The sequence below is a fragment of the Arctopsyche grandis genome, chromosome 13 (assembly GCF_051622035.1).
Source record: "Arctopsyche grandis isolate Sample6627 chromosome 13, ASM5162203v2, whole genome shotgun sequence".
NCBI classification, from domain to species: Eukaryota; Metazoa; Arthropoda; class Insecta; order Trichoptera; family Hydropsychidae; genus Arctopsyche; species Arctopsyche grandis.
Genome location: NC_135367.1, coordinates 6331934 through 6351187, shown reverse-complemented (window position 1 = coordinate 6351187; position 19254 = coordinate 6331934). Strand labels below are relative to the sequence as shown.

Here is a 19254-nt window from a genome sequence, read left to right as displayed (position 1 = left end):
GTCAATAACGATCGTGACGAGTCTTCATCGTTTCACGGCTCAATCGCACGAGATGATATTTCGATTCGAATGCATTTAAAGTGCAATCGCTACTGTTGTTACGTCTAGATAAGTGAATCTCAACCGGAGTCTAACATTCGTCAAGGATGGCTAAAAGCTTCTTTGAGTAATTGATATCCGCCATGTGAAATTAATTGGTATGTATTTAAATAAGATGAGATTCGTGATCATTTTCACATTCTAAATAGATATTTTAAATCATATTAAAAAATGTTGTTTTACTTCATACCTATAGATATGCATGAACATTATACATACTTAAACACAGAGAATTTAGCTTCATTAAAGAAATATTCAAAATAAACGTACATACTTTGCTAATGAAAGATTAAAGTCAAATAAATTGAATATATCTGAAGATTTTATGAGTGGCTTTGAATTAATGTCATGATCAGTACAACACAAATTGGAAACACGGTATGATTTTTGGCATTATAATTTACATTATATACCATTTTATTTTCTTCGTTAATACTTGTGTAATGTTACGTATCTCAATTTGAACAGTAAACTTCAACAGGGAATGTAATGAAATAAATTACCATTTTTTTATAGTAGCCGTTTTGAAATCACTGACTGATATGTTTCTATGAGTATTTATAATGACTTTATAGTGTTATCGTAGTATTGAACTTTTGTATTGAATAATTATATAAACACTGACAATGACATTGCTATAATTCATATGTACATATTATATAAAGAGATCAGCATTTGACATATATTTTAATTCTAATTATATAGTTTATTTTCCCATAATACCATCACAGGTTACCCTTGAGCGATAGGTGGATAAGTATTAAACTTGTTAATATATTAATTTATAGATTATAAATTTGAAATCACATTCAAATAGTGATGACAAATACTAGGTTTTGTCAATTTAATGAAAACCGTTTCAACAATTAAATCAGATAAATTAGCAAACACTAATAGAAAATGATCGACTTGGAGTCACAAATATCGAAGTCTTACCAGCAGCTTTACAGAAATACTTTCGAATAAATTCCATTTAATCGAGGTCAACCCAGTGCTTGATCCTAGGAACCTTTCAATGGTTAGCATTGATGCTTTTTTACAGGAGTGTGCTCATGTACAATGCCCTCCCTGAGTGCGTCACATCTTCTAAGACCGTGGATGCATTCTTGCGAGGTGCGAGGAGACATCTCTGTAAAGGACAGAGCATATTTATTTATTTATTTAATTTATTATTTACAACAATAACAATAAAATGACCAGTGTGACCTGACAGGTTGCCCCAAAGCGTCACACTAATTTTACAAAACAAAATAAAGAAAATAAAAACAATAAAAATTCCAATCATCCATCTCGTTCAAATAGTCTCGTGTTGAATCTCAAGAACCTAACCAGCTCATCAACATGACAATTGAACAGGTTAAAATGCTCATCAATCACATTAAGGAACCGGATAGCCTTTACAAGAGACGAGTTATCGAAAGCAGACGTTTTCGCAGGAATAGGTTGGAAAAGTAAATTATGACGCAAAGCTCTACTGAATTCAGGCGCCGAAAATTTAAATTCAAATGAAATCGGAAGGTTGTCGATTCTTCCCTTTAATACTCCAAAGAAATATTTGGAAATGGCAATAATTCTTCTCGAAGATAGTGAGTCAAAGCCTAGCATACCTTGTAAAAAGGCAGTGGGAAAGAAATGGGGGTAATATTTATATTTCTTCATATAAAGGCATCTAAGTAATTAAGAATGTATTTTTAAATTAGTTAGATAGCTAAAATTATATAAATAAATAAATAAGTATAATAAAGATTATCCAGGGATCGAACCCAATAATCTCTTGGTGCTAAATATAAATGCAACTACCTATGTACATATATTGCTGGCTGATATATCATCGGGTACAACACTAGTAATATAATAAAATTACATATTGTCTTAAAATAGGTTTTTGAGCTATTTTTCCTATTATGCTGTAGATTAACATTAGAATAATATAATACTATGATTACTAACCAAATTAAATAAAATTGTAAAATAGAAAATGATCAGTAGATCAGTAGCTATTAAAATAGATATAAGATGTATTGTGAACATAATTTCGCAATAATAAAAAGCATTTAAAAATCCAAATCAATATCGTCTTAAAAATTAAATAAGCGAATCTGAACCTTTTTAGGAAAAAGGTTTTGATTCGCGTATAAACTCAATTATGAAAGGTCAATATATGTGCATATTTACATACATATGTATGTACATACATATCGTTGAAATTTCGAATATGTATTATTCAAATGAATCGCTTCGTACAGTTCTTGCGCATTTCAACTCCTCAGCGCCTAGAAGGAACAATGCGACCTGTACTATTTGTCGGTTCATTAGAAATTCAATGGGATTTGTACCGGAAGTGTCGCAAACACCATCGAAAGCTTTCGAGACGTCTTTGAGAGAGTGTCTATTGCAGTTTTAACAGTCGTAATGACAGACGGCGGCTTTGTAACTAATGAAGATACATTCCAAGTGCAAATAATAAAGTCTCGTTGCACACACACACACATACACGAGTATAAATAATTCATTCACCATTACTTAGTTGCTCGGCCGAGCATCCTTGAAGATGTCCACTTCTTCTACGTCCTGTGTGCGTTTTAATCCCATACAATGTAATCGATGAAATTGAACACGTGTTGTACTGTTATGATGCGATGGCTTTCGATAGATCATCGTTGCAAAAAAAAACCCGTGGTTTTTTCCGATCTAACTAAAACGTTTCCTTATTGTTTTATGCGAAATTTTATTTCAAGGTTCGTTTATTTAGCAATGATGCAGGCGAGAAAATTGCTAAATTATATTACGGTGTAATTTATGAATTTTAGGCGTGTCTCGCTTTTTTTCTTCGAGTCAAGAATGACCGATAATAATTTAATGTTATAGTCATGCTTTTATTTAGAAATAAAAAAAAAATTAAATGAAGTAATCATACTATTAAAGTATTAAGTTTCGATCATAAATTTTTAAATATTGATGCGTTGCTGCGCAAAAATGTAATGGTTTAAATCTTCATTAAGACTTCCATAAGTGCCAGACTCCGCCCAAGCAAAGTTTTTCAAATGTTATTTTATGGTTTATAAATTTTGTTGTAATCAAATCAAATGTCCATCACTTGTCTGGTAGGCTGTGCTAATCATTATTTTCATAACTGGATGTGATGTATGAGTGGAATTTTGATCTTCTTTCTTCCATTTGGGCCTCGCGGGGATGTTTTGTATATAATTGTATATACAGTCCCATGACAGCGAATTACTAACACCATGCGGATTTTGCAAATTCTATGTTTAGAGCTATATATTGAAGAGTAGGTTCGTAAAATTAAAACAAAGATGTGTTTATAATGATTATACATAGTTTATTTACAATATTAATACAACATATATATATATTATTAATATTTTGTATGTCCACCCTTATTTCGGAGACACGATGCTATTCTTTTGGGCATACTCTCGATACAAGACGCAATGGTTGACTTTATCTCAGGATCTCCCTGCCACACAGAAATTATGTTTTGTTTTAGGATATTTTTATTGGTACATTGGAGCTTATTTAATTTCATTTTAAGGGTATGCCGGACATTTTCTTTAGGATTTAGATCGGGAGAATTACCGGGCCAGTGAAGGAGCGGTAAATTGTGGTTGGACATGATTTTTTTCACAATTTTGGCTTTATGGCAGGGTGCAAAAATATTGCATTAAGTGCAGGCGATCCCTTTTGTCAATTTTGTTTTGTATAGAGTGCAATAGGGTGTATCGCAATACCGTTATATATTGCGAAGCATTCATCATCCCTTCTACAAAATACAATGGCCCCCGACCTTCCGCTCTAATTGAGCCCCAAATCATGAGTGACAGCGGGTGTTTCACATTTTTTATGACACAGGACTCATTATACCGCTTGCCGACTCGCCTACGTACGTATTGGTGAGTCGGTGTCATCAATTGAATTGACGACTCGTCAGAGAAGTGAACCTTAAAAATGTTAAAAACATCGATTAATTCAATTCATTCAAAAAAAATTAGACAAATAATTTAATTTAAATTAAATTACCCCTTTCCAATCGTCGAGGGTGAAGTGGCGATGCTCATTAGCCAAATTGAGCCTGGCTTTCTTCATTTTTGGCGTCAAAAGCGTTTTTTTAAGTAGTTGTCTGCCATTCATCCCCGCGTCTGCGAAACGGCGTTGTATTGTCCGAGTCGATATTTCGGTTCCGCTCCCGTAAATTTGTCTGGATTTTTTTATTTGTGGCAAACCGATCCTTCTCAACAGTATTTATAATATATCGATCGACTCGAGGACCGTATTTTCGAGTGCCACAACAATTCTTACGCTTGGTGACCGTAGGATTTTCACCTCTTTTTAGTTGGGTGCTAATTTTATGCACACTGAAAACTCTAACCCCCTAATCTTTAGCAATATATCGTATAGAATACTTCCCAGTATTTAATAATGTGGAAATATTGGCGATTTTCTCCATAGATAAATCTTTATTTCTTCCCATCTAAAAAGGAAAGGGGTTTTTTTCACAAGCAATTTAAACAAATAATTAAGTCACATTTAAAAAATTTAAACACTTTAACTTACTTCAATGATATCGATAATATACAGGAAAGCAAAAATCTCTTCAAAACTAACTTTTCTCCCAGTGAAAGCACACGTCTACACCAAACGAATTTCAAAGCCAAACTGTGTATTTGCACTTGTTCGGTTTTTAAACTATTTGTATAAACACTACTCATCCTATCCTTCTCTAAATACATAGAATAGGATACAATGAATGGTCTACAAAAAAAACCAACCCAAAATGTTACTTAAGACGGCGCAGGTACACAAAATAGGGTAAATACGCGGGTGTTAGTAATTCGTTGTCATACGACTGTATGTACGGCTGGTTCTTATAATATTAGATATATTAGTACTGGCTGTGGATCCAAGTCATTCCCTATTATGCATAGGTACATATTATTGATCTATCTACTATGTATGTATAGCTACATACCCGGTTGGGCGATATATCCGCTCAACCGGGTTACTGGTGAAATTGACCTGTTTAATGTAAGATGTGTTGAACTGGTTGAGTGGTTGTGTTTGTTATGATTGTGTGACTGACCACAGTGACGCGTTATAGTACTCTGTAATGTCACTGTGGCTAATACATGCTAAAAATAAAATAAAAATAAATATTCTGTTTATTTCTTTATTTTACTTTATGTATTACTAGCTGAACCCGGCATGCTTTTCCTCCCGTATTCTGCGCGCGCACATTAATACGGGAGGAAAAGCCTGTTCCTCTTGTTCCTGTTATATCCTGCTCGCGCAAATTAAGTGAGTATATACGTGAGTATGTACCGTTTACCATGCACCATTTTTTTTTGATCCTTCGACTTACGATCTTTCGATTTTCGATCTTTGCCTTCCGATATTTGCGTTTTCTGTAATTTAACATTCTGTCTCGTCACGGAGACCGCTTTGAATGATATTTAAATGACATATGTATGTAATATGAGATTGATTTTAATACGGCTAAAATTACTTTTAAATACAAATATAATATCCACTTATACCTAGGTAGAGTACGAAGACGCGATAGGGAGTGTTTCGAATATTTCACATTAACAGAGAAGCTTCTCAGAACCGGAACTTCTAGAAACCGTTACCGTGCGCTACGTCGGGTTTCATTATATCGAACTTAGATCAATCGATATCTTTCGACATCCAAAATGCGGCTTATAACAAAGTAGTCGTACAATCATTAAAACGAATACGATTATATTTTTAATTAAAAGTCTCCACCCGCGAAAACCGTCGAATCGTTTATGCAAAATTCAAAACAAGAACATCGCGCATACATGTAATTATTATCGACATTCATATAACATCGAATCGATATCTCGTCGTCTCGGAATAAATTTTCGTTTTTAAATCAACAAGCGCGTACATGCATCAATTAAGATTGTTTAGGCGTTGATTTATAGACAGTTAAATGGCCATCACACAACAACAACAACAACAGCACTCATGCAATTGTGCCCAATCATTTTCTTTTCATACCAATTATACCGGTCAGAGGTCCTATCAATCTATCGCCATAGATAAGTATCGGCTTTTTTTATTTTGGAGATATATCGCCCGGCAACAATACAAAAAAAATGAAAACGCGCTTTATTATTAGCGTCTCGTCCTTGAAATCAGGATTCCTCGAGTGGTCCATTGGGTGTGTTACTCTGCTCACTGTCACATTACGATGATGTATGCCGATACGCTATCGGCCACTCTATATGGAAGCCTCAAATCCATACTTATCGCCGATGATTTCCTTGGAAAATTACTTTAAAAAAGGCTGTGACGTGGGAGTCGATGCTCTTTTTATTTTCAATTTTGCCAGAAGAAGAATACTTTTACCTGGAGACTGTCGAGTATCAAGGCTGCGCGAGATGCGTATCGGACAGATTTATTCATGTTCATACTTGATGGGTATATTCTATTGCAATAATAGTCTGACCAACATTATCTATAAGAATACATATCGCAAATTATGGTTCACCATAAAAGTCGGCGTTTTAATACAATTTTATTGCATTTTCTTATTGTAAAAAAATTGTATTTTATTATATGTATATGGCAATCGTACGACGATATATGAGTCTTTGATGCAATATGTGAATGCCGTTGTAGACGTGAGAAAATTATTACTTCCGGTTATATAGATTTGATGATGATTTATGATAAATAAGTTGTGTCGGATTTTTTCATATTATTTGATACATCGTAAATTAATTTAATGAATGTTATTATATAATGGTATGATCTTGAAGTTTTGGAATTAAATCCGTGATATGATTGATAATTTATATGGTAATATAATATATGATTACACTTGTATGAAGCTAAATACATATCGGCAAAGTCACAGTCTTAAATCTGATGTCAAAACGATTCCATACAGAAATTGACATATGTACATACATAATATGTACATGTATGCACTTATTACATTTTTCATTCACTCTCTTCTATTTCTTTCTACAAAACTTGTAAATATTTTTCCTCGTTCCTTTATTTTACCACCGATTATTATTACATAGTATTTCGATTTTGATAAAGACTTAAATATAAACAAGAATTTATCTAGGGGGCAGGCGATAACAATCACAATTAACAATTTCAGCGAGCAGATCAATTTAAGAAAATTCCAGATGTGCCTTCACGTTTTCTCGGTGTTCCTGTAGGGATAAAGAAATATCAGGTACATGCATGATCTCATTTAGTACTTCAAAGAGAAAATGTGTAGAGAATTTTATCAAAAATTAACTAATGTTATAAAAAATGCAATCGAAAGATTCTCACTTTGGGAGGCGGCAACGGGAAATGGATTTTATTTAAATTATGTCATCTTTAATATCTAGTAAAACAAATCTCCATACGTTCGATATTTATTATATATGTATAATACTATTGAAATTAGTTTATTGATAAACAAAGCTATTCACTCCTCAAAATCTACTATGACATTTGCCCCATCCTGAATGTTTGTACATATTATATTTATTAATTTATTTTTCCAAAATATCGCCCCCACCTTGAAAAATTCTGGATCCATCGATAGTAATTACAGAGTATCAGTCAATTTATTAAATACTGTTTATTATATAATTTCATTTGATAATTATTTAAAACTCAAAATTATCTTTTGTGAGAATGGATATTGAAAATAAACGTAATATATACGAAAGTGTTTTTCGAATTTTAATCACTTTGATAAAAATTTATATGTATTATAATTAGGGTGACCAAACGACCCATTTCGGCCGGGACGGGCCAGACCGGTTTTGTACGTTCTTTGCATTCGTCCCGTCAATTTCGTACAATTGTATAATTTGTCCCATTTTTTCTTTTCACTGATGCACAGCAGCACAGCAGAGTTGTCATTGACATATACATACTATTTCTATATTTTTCCAAATCAATTTTTTACCCAAAAACAAAAATTATTCATTTTAATGTTAAATTTAAATATTTTTAGTTTCTGAAAAAAAACCGCTTTGTGCCGCTTATTATTTTCGTCATAACGCTTATTATTTTCATCATAATTATTTTTAAAACAATTATGATGTAAAATACAATATTACATATATTATTCTTACTTTATTTTTAAACGTATTAAATTTTCTTCTTTTGATTTTAATTTTTAAATGCTTTTTATTATTATAAAATTATGTTCACAATAAATCTTATATATTTTTTGATAGCCACTGATCTACTGATCATTTTCTATTTTACAATTTTAATTTAATTTTGTTGGTAATTATAGTATTATATTATTCTAATGTTAATGTACAGCATAATAGGAAGAAGAGCTGAAAAACCTATTTAAAATTCTTATAAATGCTCCTAATACATATAATACATAATATAAATTAAAGACTCTATTTTCTTATTTTAAAATAATGTACGTTCCGGTAAAAATGATATTATTAATCAAAATTTTCATTTGCACAAAATTTTTGCAATAAAAAGGAGAAACCGAGAATATCTTTTTGAAATCTTTGTAGTTATTTTAGTTGTTAAATTTGCGTTTCAGAAAAAAAATCGTTATTATATAAATAGTCTGCTATTGCATACTTTTATACTAACCTCTTCTTATTTTAACTTTCTTTTTTCCTTTTTTACAATAATAGCACATTCTGAAAAAAACAAAACATAATTCCTTCGCATTTTTAGTGGTTATTTAAGAGAAAAAAAATTTTGGATACATTAATTTGAGGACAATATTTTTTTGCATAGCTTCCGTTTAGTGTCCTGAGAAATATGGTCACCCTAATTATAATGTCCACTATGAAGGCTATAAGTACATTTTAATCGAAATACCATTTATTTTATATATTATATTTACTATATAAGTACATTTTAATCGGAAGAAAAATATGAACAATCAATAGTATGATTTTTAATCAATTTTTTAACAATGCTACCAAATTATACCAAAGCACTACCGATGAAAGTCGTATACATAGTACATAGTGAATAAAAAAAAATAGTTTCAATTGTATGCGATGAATCAGCAAACTCATATGGAAGTGTAGATCGTTTCAATGACCATTTGAGGGGCGACGATTTGAAATTCATCGAAGCGCGGCCACCCGTCGACTTTTCATTTAATTTTCATACGTTATTTTGAAAAAAATAAAAATCACAGTCCTGCAAAGCAACAACGAACCTGCTGCAGAGACGCACATAAACGAATACATAATGTCATAGCGAAAATAAAAGCATCATAACAGTATCAGGTTTACGCGGCCGATTTACTTATCTGGCGCTATGAATCACGCACTCTGTTTGGTCCTAACTTTTTCGCACATACGTTATGTATCCTACGGCTTATTATTATTAGCTTAATTTATTGCGGCTCAATCTCAAGGTGAATGTCAAGCAGGCAGTACGCGGGAGTGTTTTTATTTTGTTCCAATGTAATATATGTTATATAATTTTTTTTCAAGCGCCCCCAAAACGTTACCGAAGTCTAAAAACCGCACTGGTTTAAGAATTAATGAGAGCCGCCCGGCGATTCGAATTTGCAAATTAACGCGATCAATTCCGACGCATTTGAATATTGCTTTGTTACAGTCGTCGCTTTATTCTATAAATAATGTACATATTTAAAAATAAAAAATATATAAAGTTACACGTATGCTTAAAAGTGCCTATCGGGCATATTGTGCAATATTCAGCACGCATATTGTGAGGAATGGTACTGTGTCAAATTAGTGACCGTTTATCAATTCATTCTTGATTATAATGAAGGATTACCGCAACGGCTTGACCCGCATGAACTGATAAATCGTCAGAATTTTAAATGAAAATAAATTATAAATTTTTAATATCGATTACAAAACATGTGTCGTTGAGAAATGATTTACGTATGTTTTTTTTCGACATACATATAAATTTTTAAATTAATAATTTTCTTGCACCAATAGTGTATGTACCTATATATGCATGTTACAGTACAAGTGTTTACTTCGGTTTGTTCATGAGCATACTAGCTTGTTCATAGACGAACTATTGGTTTCAGTTTAGTGTTAACAGTCAAAAGCTTTCTTCAATTTCACTCACCAGGTGTCACATTAAACTTTTGGCTTTCAAAACTTTTGAGATGTCAAAACGTCAAGTATTTAAAATGGGAATCATATGGAAACCACATTAAGACGTTACTATAATTGCCATTTCTGCAATTATTAAAAATATTGCAACCAGGGTAAGCATATAATATTTGTAAATAGACGATGGCCTGAGAAAAAAGATCTTCGATCAATGTGTTTTACCAGTGATGACTTATGGACGTGAAACTTGGATATTGAACGCCAGGTTGCTAAACAGATTCCAATGCACTCAAAGAAGTATGGAACGTTGCATACTTGGCATAACTAGAAAATACAGGAAACGGAATACGTGGGTGAGAAGTATAACAAGGGTAGTTAATAGATTGAAGAGATTAAAATGGTGATGAGCGGCCCACGTGGATAGAAGATTGGAGTAAAATTGGACAAAAGAATTGCTAGAATGGTACCCGAGAGAATATAAAAGGGTAATAGGAAGACCGCAGAGAAGATGGGTAGATGAAATTAGGAAAATGTGTGGGGTGAGAGGGATGGGAGTTGCGTAAAACAGAGATGAGTGGAAGCGTGTTGGAGAGACCTTCATTCATCAGTGGATGGTGATTGGCTGTAGATGATGATGATCATATAGAGGATGGGACAAACGATTGAGAATACTAAAACTTATGCGAAATAATTTGTGCATGAGCAGACTGGTTCAATATGTTCTCTTGTGTACACCATAACTGGATAGATTAGTTCGTGTATCAACAAACTAGCATGTTCATGAACGAACAAAATGTCCATTTGGACTGTAAAATACATAAAATTATTTCATTTTCGGTTCTAAGGAATTATGAAAAAAATATATTGTACTTTGAATCCAATAGGGGATCAGCTTAGGATACGATTTTAATTACGACTATTTTAAAAAATATATATCGTTATTAATACAAATTATATAGGTGTGCTCGCTCTATCCAGAATAAATTTAAGGGATGATGAAGAATTTTGAGCTGAAAATATCTACATACGTACATACATACATATGTAGATGTTATTTTTAAATTGTATGATTCTCTAAAATATTTATATTTTATTTAACAAAAAAGTAATAAGCCATAATCCTTTTGAAATTACTTCAGAGCTTTGAATCTATATATTCTATAAATTTTAAATGACTTTGATGACACTTTTTAAATTCTCCAAAAACATTAAAAAATCGAGACTCCAAATCCATAGCATTTAAAAGTTGTTTTTCTCCCTTTATGCCTAGTTCAATCATGTTGATATTACAAAAAATAAATAACCAACAATGTTACATTGGACGTATGTATGTATGTATGTTTGCGATTTTTATTTTTAATCATTTGTGGTTTAATCAAAGTTTGTCATTGCCGAAAGGTTCAATTAAAATTTTAATGATAATTTTTTTTCTAATGCACTTATTTGCAATGACAATTATAGACGCATATATTACGTTTAAAAATAGCAATAATTAAATGCATTTCAATGTTCGACTTTTTAGTTCGAAAATAAAAGCAACGAACAGTTGCTAAGCTCTTTATGTTTGATAAGTGCTGATTTTAATACACTAGTAATAGCATTAAGTGCATACTTTCCGTTGGGTCGTCGAGATGACATTTAAATGTACGCGTTTGAACACATTTTTTGTGCAATTTCTTAAACATCGACTGCATATTTATAACGTTCAGTGCGGGACAAGATCTATTTGCAAATGGAATTCCGTCTGTTGATTTTTTCAATTCAACTACCTTTATAAATTTTAACATTTTATCATGTAACTTTTAACCTTCATAAATAGTAAATTGTTCAACTTTACTTTTTTAGTCGAGTCAAAGTATTATACAAACCGGTGGTGCAAAGACGTGAACCTTGGACAACTAGTTCCTCTCCTAGTCTTGTATTATAAACTATATTAATCGATTTTTTTTCTTTAATTAAACTCACATAAGACGAACGAGTGAAAAATCTTTAAAAGTGTGTATATACCTCCCAGATAGTAATAAAATAAAAAAATAACGAAACAATGCCAATGACCGAGAGATAACAGCTGCCAAAAATCTTGTAAAGTATTGGCCAAAAAAACATTCTTTATTCGCAAGTTCGGCTTATTTCAGCGTCCAATCTTTTGAGATATAACCAATTAAGGAATATTTAAATTTATAATGAGTTAGATTCGTATCACTTGCACAAGTACTATGTAGCCGAATATTTCCCACACACGCTTATGGTAGCTACATATGTACATATATATGTAGTATTGTCCACGTGGAAAATTTATTGTTCCTCAACAAAATACACAGTTCCTTTCACATATTTCCCGTCTAATAATAATAATGATTTCGTATAATTAATGACGAAATAGACAGATGATCGTCCGGATAGCGTTTGACTTTCTAAAGTGCATGCATTTTCTGTTGTCGTCACCAATTCGTTAATGCAACTAATGACCTAGATTTTTTTCTCGAATGCTTAAATTAGATTTTTCAAAGGAACAGAAATAATCTCAATGACGAGTTCCTATCTATTTGATATTTGAATTGTTTAGAACATCAAATATTGATAAAACATGCATGCGGTTCGACATTATTCCAATCTACGTATAATATTTTCCTCATAAGTAACCTTTACACATACTAGAGATTAAATTTTATCAATTTGACTTCAAAGTCTAAATTCATCGCATTATAAAATGACGAATTGATGAATATAGTTACCGATTATTTAATTTTGTGCGCAAATTGATTACACGTTTCGAATGAAAGATATTACGCACATTACGAGCCCGTCTGTCGGTCGATTATTAATTCGAAATATAATTAAAAATGTATAAATATTCAACGGATGATTGATGTTTATAGCATTCAAACGCACCTAAATCAAAGATGATTTATTACGAGGATGCTCTTATAGTCATTCTTACCTATGTAGATAGGTTTTGTAACTTTTTAATAAAAACTCGTTGTGTCATTAAGGAAATTTTTGTATCTATATATTTAAGTAGTTGATAAGATTAAATATTTTTTCATATGCAGATCAGTTTGTTTCCGTGATATCAAATCAAGGAAAATCTTTCTTGTTTAACTTGTCGCAATAGTAACCAAATAGATCGATCTGCACAACATTTTTATCGCAACTCTTACGTATGTATACTGAATCGTTTATAAATCAGGTTGCCGAGATTTATATTTAGATTGTGTAGGGGCTTAACTTATTTTTAAAGCGGCTTTTATGACACCACACAGTAGCAATTATGTCGCCATAAACGATTATTTTCACGGCCACAATGAAATAATATTTTATTTCAGATAAAACCTAATCGGAAATCGCTTCCTTATTAATCTATTAACAACTTTGTAATCTGAAACAATTCCAGAATAGCGTATAAGTTTTTTTTTTGCATAGAGCACGCTCAATGCTACTTTGACCACTAATGAATAATTAAAACGCGAAATATTTAAATGATTTAAAAAATATATACATACGTACGGCGAGGGAAGCAATTCATCTGCACCGATCGGCGAAATCTCAGTTCCAGGACAGCCTCTGGCTAAAATATGATTCAATCGTCTTCGTCGGACCAACTTTCACCGCAAAAGCGTGATAATACATACTTGCGTAACAGTTGATAAGCTAAGAGTCGATAATTAGCCAGGTAGGTAGGTACGTTGTATACTTTTAATATTTGTCACGACTCACTCAGCGGTACTCCATTACCGAACCGAAGATAAGCCAGTCTCGCCCGTCGCCATTTTTCCGTCATTTCAATATGGCCGAAATGAGATTTGAGTGTGTGTGTGTGTTATTGTCGGCTCTGTGGTCCTTTTGTCAGACATCGCACTTTAATGGATGGCGAAATAACAGCCAGCATTAGCACAGAAATGGTATTATAATACGTATCTACTGACTAATCGAATCCGTTAAATCATACCTGCACGTATCGCGTATGACAATGCAAAGGACGTGAAAAAAAAAAGAATAAAAATAAAAATAAATGACTTTTCAATGTATAGTAATTTGGTATAAACGACATGTAAGCATCAATCAAATGTGATACGATCGTACCGTTGAAATATGCATAGCATTATAATCTTCGTAAAATGCTTTGTGCTTTCGTAATTGATGTAATTATTAGCAATTTATTTTAATTTAATTATTATTGTGATTTAAAATGTTCGAAAGCGAAACTGAAGACAAAAACTCGAACTATAAATGCTTAATAAAAATCGAGAACGTTTAAAACTGGACGATGCATATATGTACATACATACATATACATAAAAGTAACGTGCTTTTTAAGTAAAGGCTTTTCGCAAAATAAATATACATTTCAGTAATAAAAAATAATAGTGATATTCTCTAAAATCGCAAATTAAGCATTGCTTTTTATGAGTTTAATTTAAAATTTAAACAACCTACAATTTCGCACGGGTATTATGTTGTAAATATTACACGATCTTACGCAAAACATATGTATGCAGTACGTTAAGCATTTAATTTATGCACTCATGCCTTTTATATTGTATTTTTATTTCATTTCATATACCGCAACAACGCTAAATATAATATATTTACTAAATTTCATCAACATTCATATATTATAAATAGGTTTTTGAGCTCTTTTTTCTATTACGCTGTACATATTAACATTATAATAATATAATACTATGATTACTAACAAAATTAAATTAAAATTGTAAAATAGAAAATGATCAGTAGATCAGTAGCTATTAAAATAGATATAAGATGTATTGTGAACATAATTTAGTAATAATAAAAAGCATTTAAAAATAAAAAATCAATTCATGCAATAGCATTTTGTCTACATTCATTGACCTATTTTGTTAAATCTTTGCACTCATTTAGAACTTTATAACGTAAATTAATCTATTTTCCAATTCCAAAATCTTGTTTGGAATTGGGTTTATCTCCTTTTTTCATTTTATTGATCTTTTAGAAACATTATAAATTTTATATCAAATAGGAAAAAGAGCTCAAAAACCTATTTACAATTCTTATCAATGCTTATAATACATCTAATACATAATATTAATTATAGACTCTCTAAAGTCGATGACCTAAAGCAGATTGTGTTTAGGTAATCTGTGTTTATACCTGAAGGGTGTAGACATTTTGTTGTAATCACCGAGACTCTTCACAAGTGTGTTAGTATGGTTATTAGCAGTCACCGGAGCCTGAGGGGGCCGTGTATTGTTCAAAGGTTGTAAATGCATTGTTAAGGGTTTGCCGAACAATGGATAGCACTGTGACTATCCTACCTCTAGTTATTAGTGATTCTGTCATAGAATCTACTGGTTAGTTTGTTAGTAATGTCTGTTAACAAACGGAATATTATTTATGGCATGCAGTTTTCAAGTTAGTATATATGGGTGTATTATAAACTATTTTTAGGGATTTATTTTGTATTATTTGGAGTTTGGAAAGGTTAGTATTTGAGGTGTTATTCCACACAGGTGAAGCATAGGTTAATGGTAATATTTGCGCGCGATATAATTTTATTTTATTTAGAGTTGATAAAGAACAATGTCGATTAAATATTGGGTATACTGAGGATAAACCCCGCATCGCCTTACATTTCGCTGCCTCAATGTGAGGTACCCATCTCATTATTTTATCGAACGTTACTCCTAAATATTTTATTACTGACTGCCATTTTATATTGCATGAATGAAGAGAAGGGTCTGTATAGAAAAGGTTACTGGAATTGTTTTAAATAAAATAATGAAGGGCTGGAAAGGATAGTGAAATCTTATGAGTATTTCGCCATAAAAAAGCTGTTAACTTCGTGGATAATAGCCGTTTTTAAAACAAAGTAAAATATACGACTCGTTATATTTGAAAGTGGCAAAAAATTTAAACTGGTGGCCTGTAATACGTTTATCTGCTTTTCCGAGATTCTGTACATATCGACAGAAATGACAACAATTTATGAGTTAAGTCAAACAGAAATAGTGTTTTTGGAACTGAAAATTCGACTTCCTCCATTTTTAAATATAACGGCTCATATGACAAATTTTAGATTGTGAAACATACATATGATTGATATACATGTGATCGGTAAAAAATTACAATTTTACAATCATTAAAATAACTCAAATTTTAAAAGTATTGCTCCGAAAGGAACCTTACACTCATTATTCAATTGTGGGTTAATTTTATGGTTATATATTAAATATTTTCTTTAATAAAGTGCATAAGAACGACCAGTCCTGACCCTCGTATTGGTAGTGGTTTTTTTTTATAATTTCATTTCGCCATTCAGTCGTGTTGGGGGTCATCCAGAGTGCACGGCAGCATCACGAACGGTGTCTCGTTTGACGACTCATTATCTCTAAAAGGAGGAGAAAAAGCATATATGAGCAAGCTTTTTACCACCGGATGGATCGCTTGATATATAGCCACATCATGAACGTGTTGCACTAAAAAAGAAAACTCATTCCGCGAAAAAAAATCGCATTGCGATACATAATTGGATACCATTAATTTTTGGCGCTTACATGCTGCTAAGAGACTACGTGCATTTATTACCCCAAGGAAAATTTATCACGTTTAAAAATCAACACCGAGAGTAGAAGATGGACACAATCTGACGGCTTCATCAGTCCACACGTGAAAAATCACGGTCGACTTCAGATCGTACGAAATCGAATTCGTTCAATGCTAACAACATTTACGATCGAAGTGAGGATATCCCATATTATCATCGAAAGTATCAATCATCGATAATACTGATTGATCGTTCGGAATTGAAGGATTTGTTCAGGAGTGCGCTCGGTAGTTGAAATATAATGTTTTATTACATATATATGTATATAGGTACATATACGAAGAGGCACGTGCACGGAGTCGACCCTGGATGCACCGGTTCAATTGCACGCCCTGAGAGACCCCGAGGACCCAAAAGACCTCAGACTGGTAGATCTGCTTCGGGTTAGTCGCGTGAGCAAGAACTGTTGAAGCAATCGCCTCTGAGGCCAGCTCCCGCGGGTGACTTATGCCCCTCGATACCGCCTTGCATTTCAACTGCACTTCTTGAATACTTGGAATCGAGGGCTGTCCATTTCCCATTGCATAATTTAATGATGTTTAAGTTTTGAAGTAGAAGTACGTTCATTTGTGACGGAACATGTTAACGGTAGTCGCGCCATGAAAATATATCGCCTTTAAAATCAATCCGAGATAGTCTCTCGCATATACTCGTATGTACATATTATTGCGGTCTCCGTGACGAGACAAAATGTTAAACGACAGAAAACGCAAATATCGGAAGGCAAAGATCGAAAATCGAAAGATCTTAAGTCGAAAGATCAAAAAAAATGGTGCATTGTAAACGGTACATACTCACTCAATTTGCGCGAGCAGGATACAACAGGAACAAGAGGAACAGGCTTTTCCTCCCGTATTAATGTGCGCGCCCATATTATTGATACACCAGTGTTGTACCCGATGAAATATAATCGCATGGGTGTTGGCATATTAAATTATTAAATAAAAAAAAATTAAAATAAATTTGTCGTCTGTCATGTGTTTGATATATATCGAATTTTTTTCAAATACCTTTTAAATATATTTAATTTAATATTTCTATTTAATTGTTTAATATTAAAAATAAATGGTAAAAACTACCTACCTTCCTATACATACACAATATAAAACACCGATAGAAAAGTTAATTAATTAAATAAATTTTCAATAGATAAATTCTCTGCCAAGCGGAAACATTAGTAGCGATCAGTATATATAGAAGTTTTTTTCTTTTCTAATTGTATTCTTATAAATGTTTTGGCAGTGGTTTAGCTGTTAAGTACATATCATATGTAGTTGTATTCGTATATAAGTTTTGCATATATAAAATATATAATTGTATTCGTATATAGAAATTTAAATGTAATTGTATTCGTATATACAATGTACGTTTTGGCACTGGTTTAGCTGTGAAGTACATAGCATATGTATGTACTTCACAGCTAAACCACTGCCAAAACGTATACATATACAATTACAAAATAAAAAAATTTCTACATATGTATATGCATATACTGATCGCTACTGATGTTTTCGTGTTTTTGGAACTACAAATCGGACTTGCATGTATGTATGTATGTCGAATCGAAACGACTATTATAGTACAGTATAAACAGACAGACAGACAGGCAGACACACACAGACGGAATATCGATATTATATACATATATGATATGAGCCATTGTATTTGAAAGTGGCGGAACTCCAATTTGCAGTTCCAAAAACACTATTTCTGTTTGACTTAATTCACATGTCCAATTTAATTCTTTATGTCCAGAATCTCGGAAACGCAGAATATACGTATTACAGGCCACCAGTATTTTTTTTCACTTCACTTATTGGTCTGACACTATTCTTACATTCTTCCGATCGTTTTGAAACTTTGCCATTTTGCGCGGTTTGGTCAGCGATAAAAATTTGAATGGCTTCCGCCACCCGCTATCGTAATAAACACGTTTAGTAACAATTTTTAATATTTTTAAATGCAAAACCTTATACATATTTAATATTTTGAGAAATATTTCTCGAAATGAAGAAAAGTAGACTTATGCCAATTTCAATTATATGTACATATGTAAAGGCTCATATTTAGTTAGTTTAGTGAATTATAGTGAGTGCTGTATTGCTTTGGAATTATGTGAGATTATATGAAGTCCTGTAAATGACAGCAAAAAATTAAACCATAATATTTCCAATTTCTAAAATATTGTGACAACAAATCAGAAGACGAATTTGTTTGGGAGATCACTCCATTCCATCTTGTGTGTATTTGATTCATAGTCAGGATACGGTTCTATTATAGATGATTTACCTCTATTTATTTAATAGATTGTTTTAATATATGTATGTCTATATATGTAGTTACAATTTTTAACTGATTTTTTTTCAAATACACTGCTATAAAAAAGTATGAAAAAACTTTATAATCCTACGCACACTATGATGGATAAACTTCTTATGAGAACCGAAATGCCTGATCCGATTTAGTCATAACTGTTCCTCA

The 19254-nt window shown here is 32.1% G+C and overlaps 1 protein-coding gene across 1 annotated transcript in view; it reads left to right on the top strand.

The window, feature by feature from the left end:
* The window catches only part of LOC143921341 (uncharacterized), a 658293-nt gene that overhangs the window by 193995 nt on the left and 445044 nt on the right, over positions 1-19254 (top strand). The gene's annotated exons all lie outside the window — the stretch shown is intronic.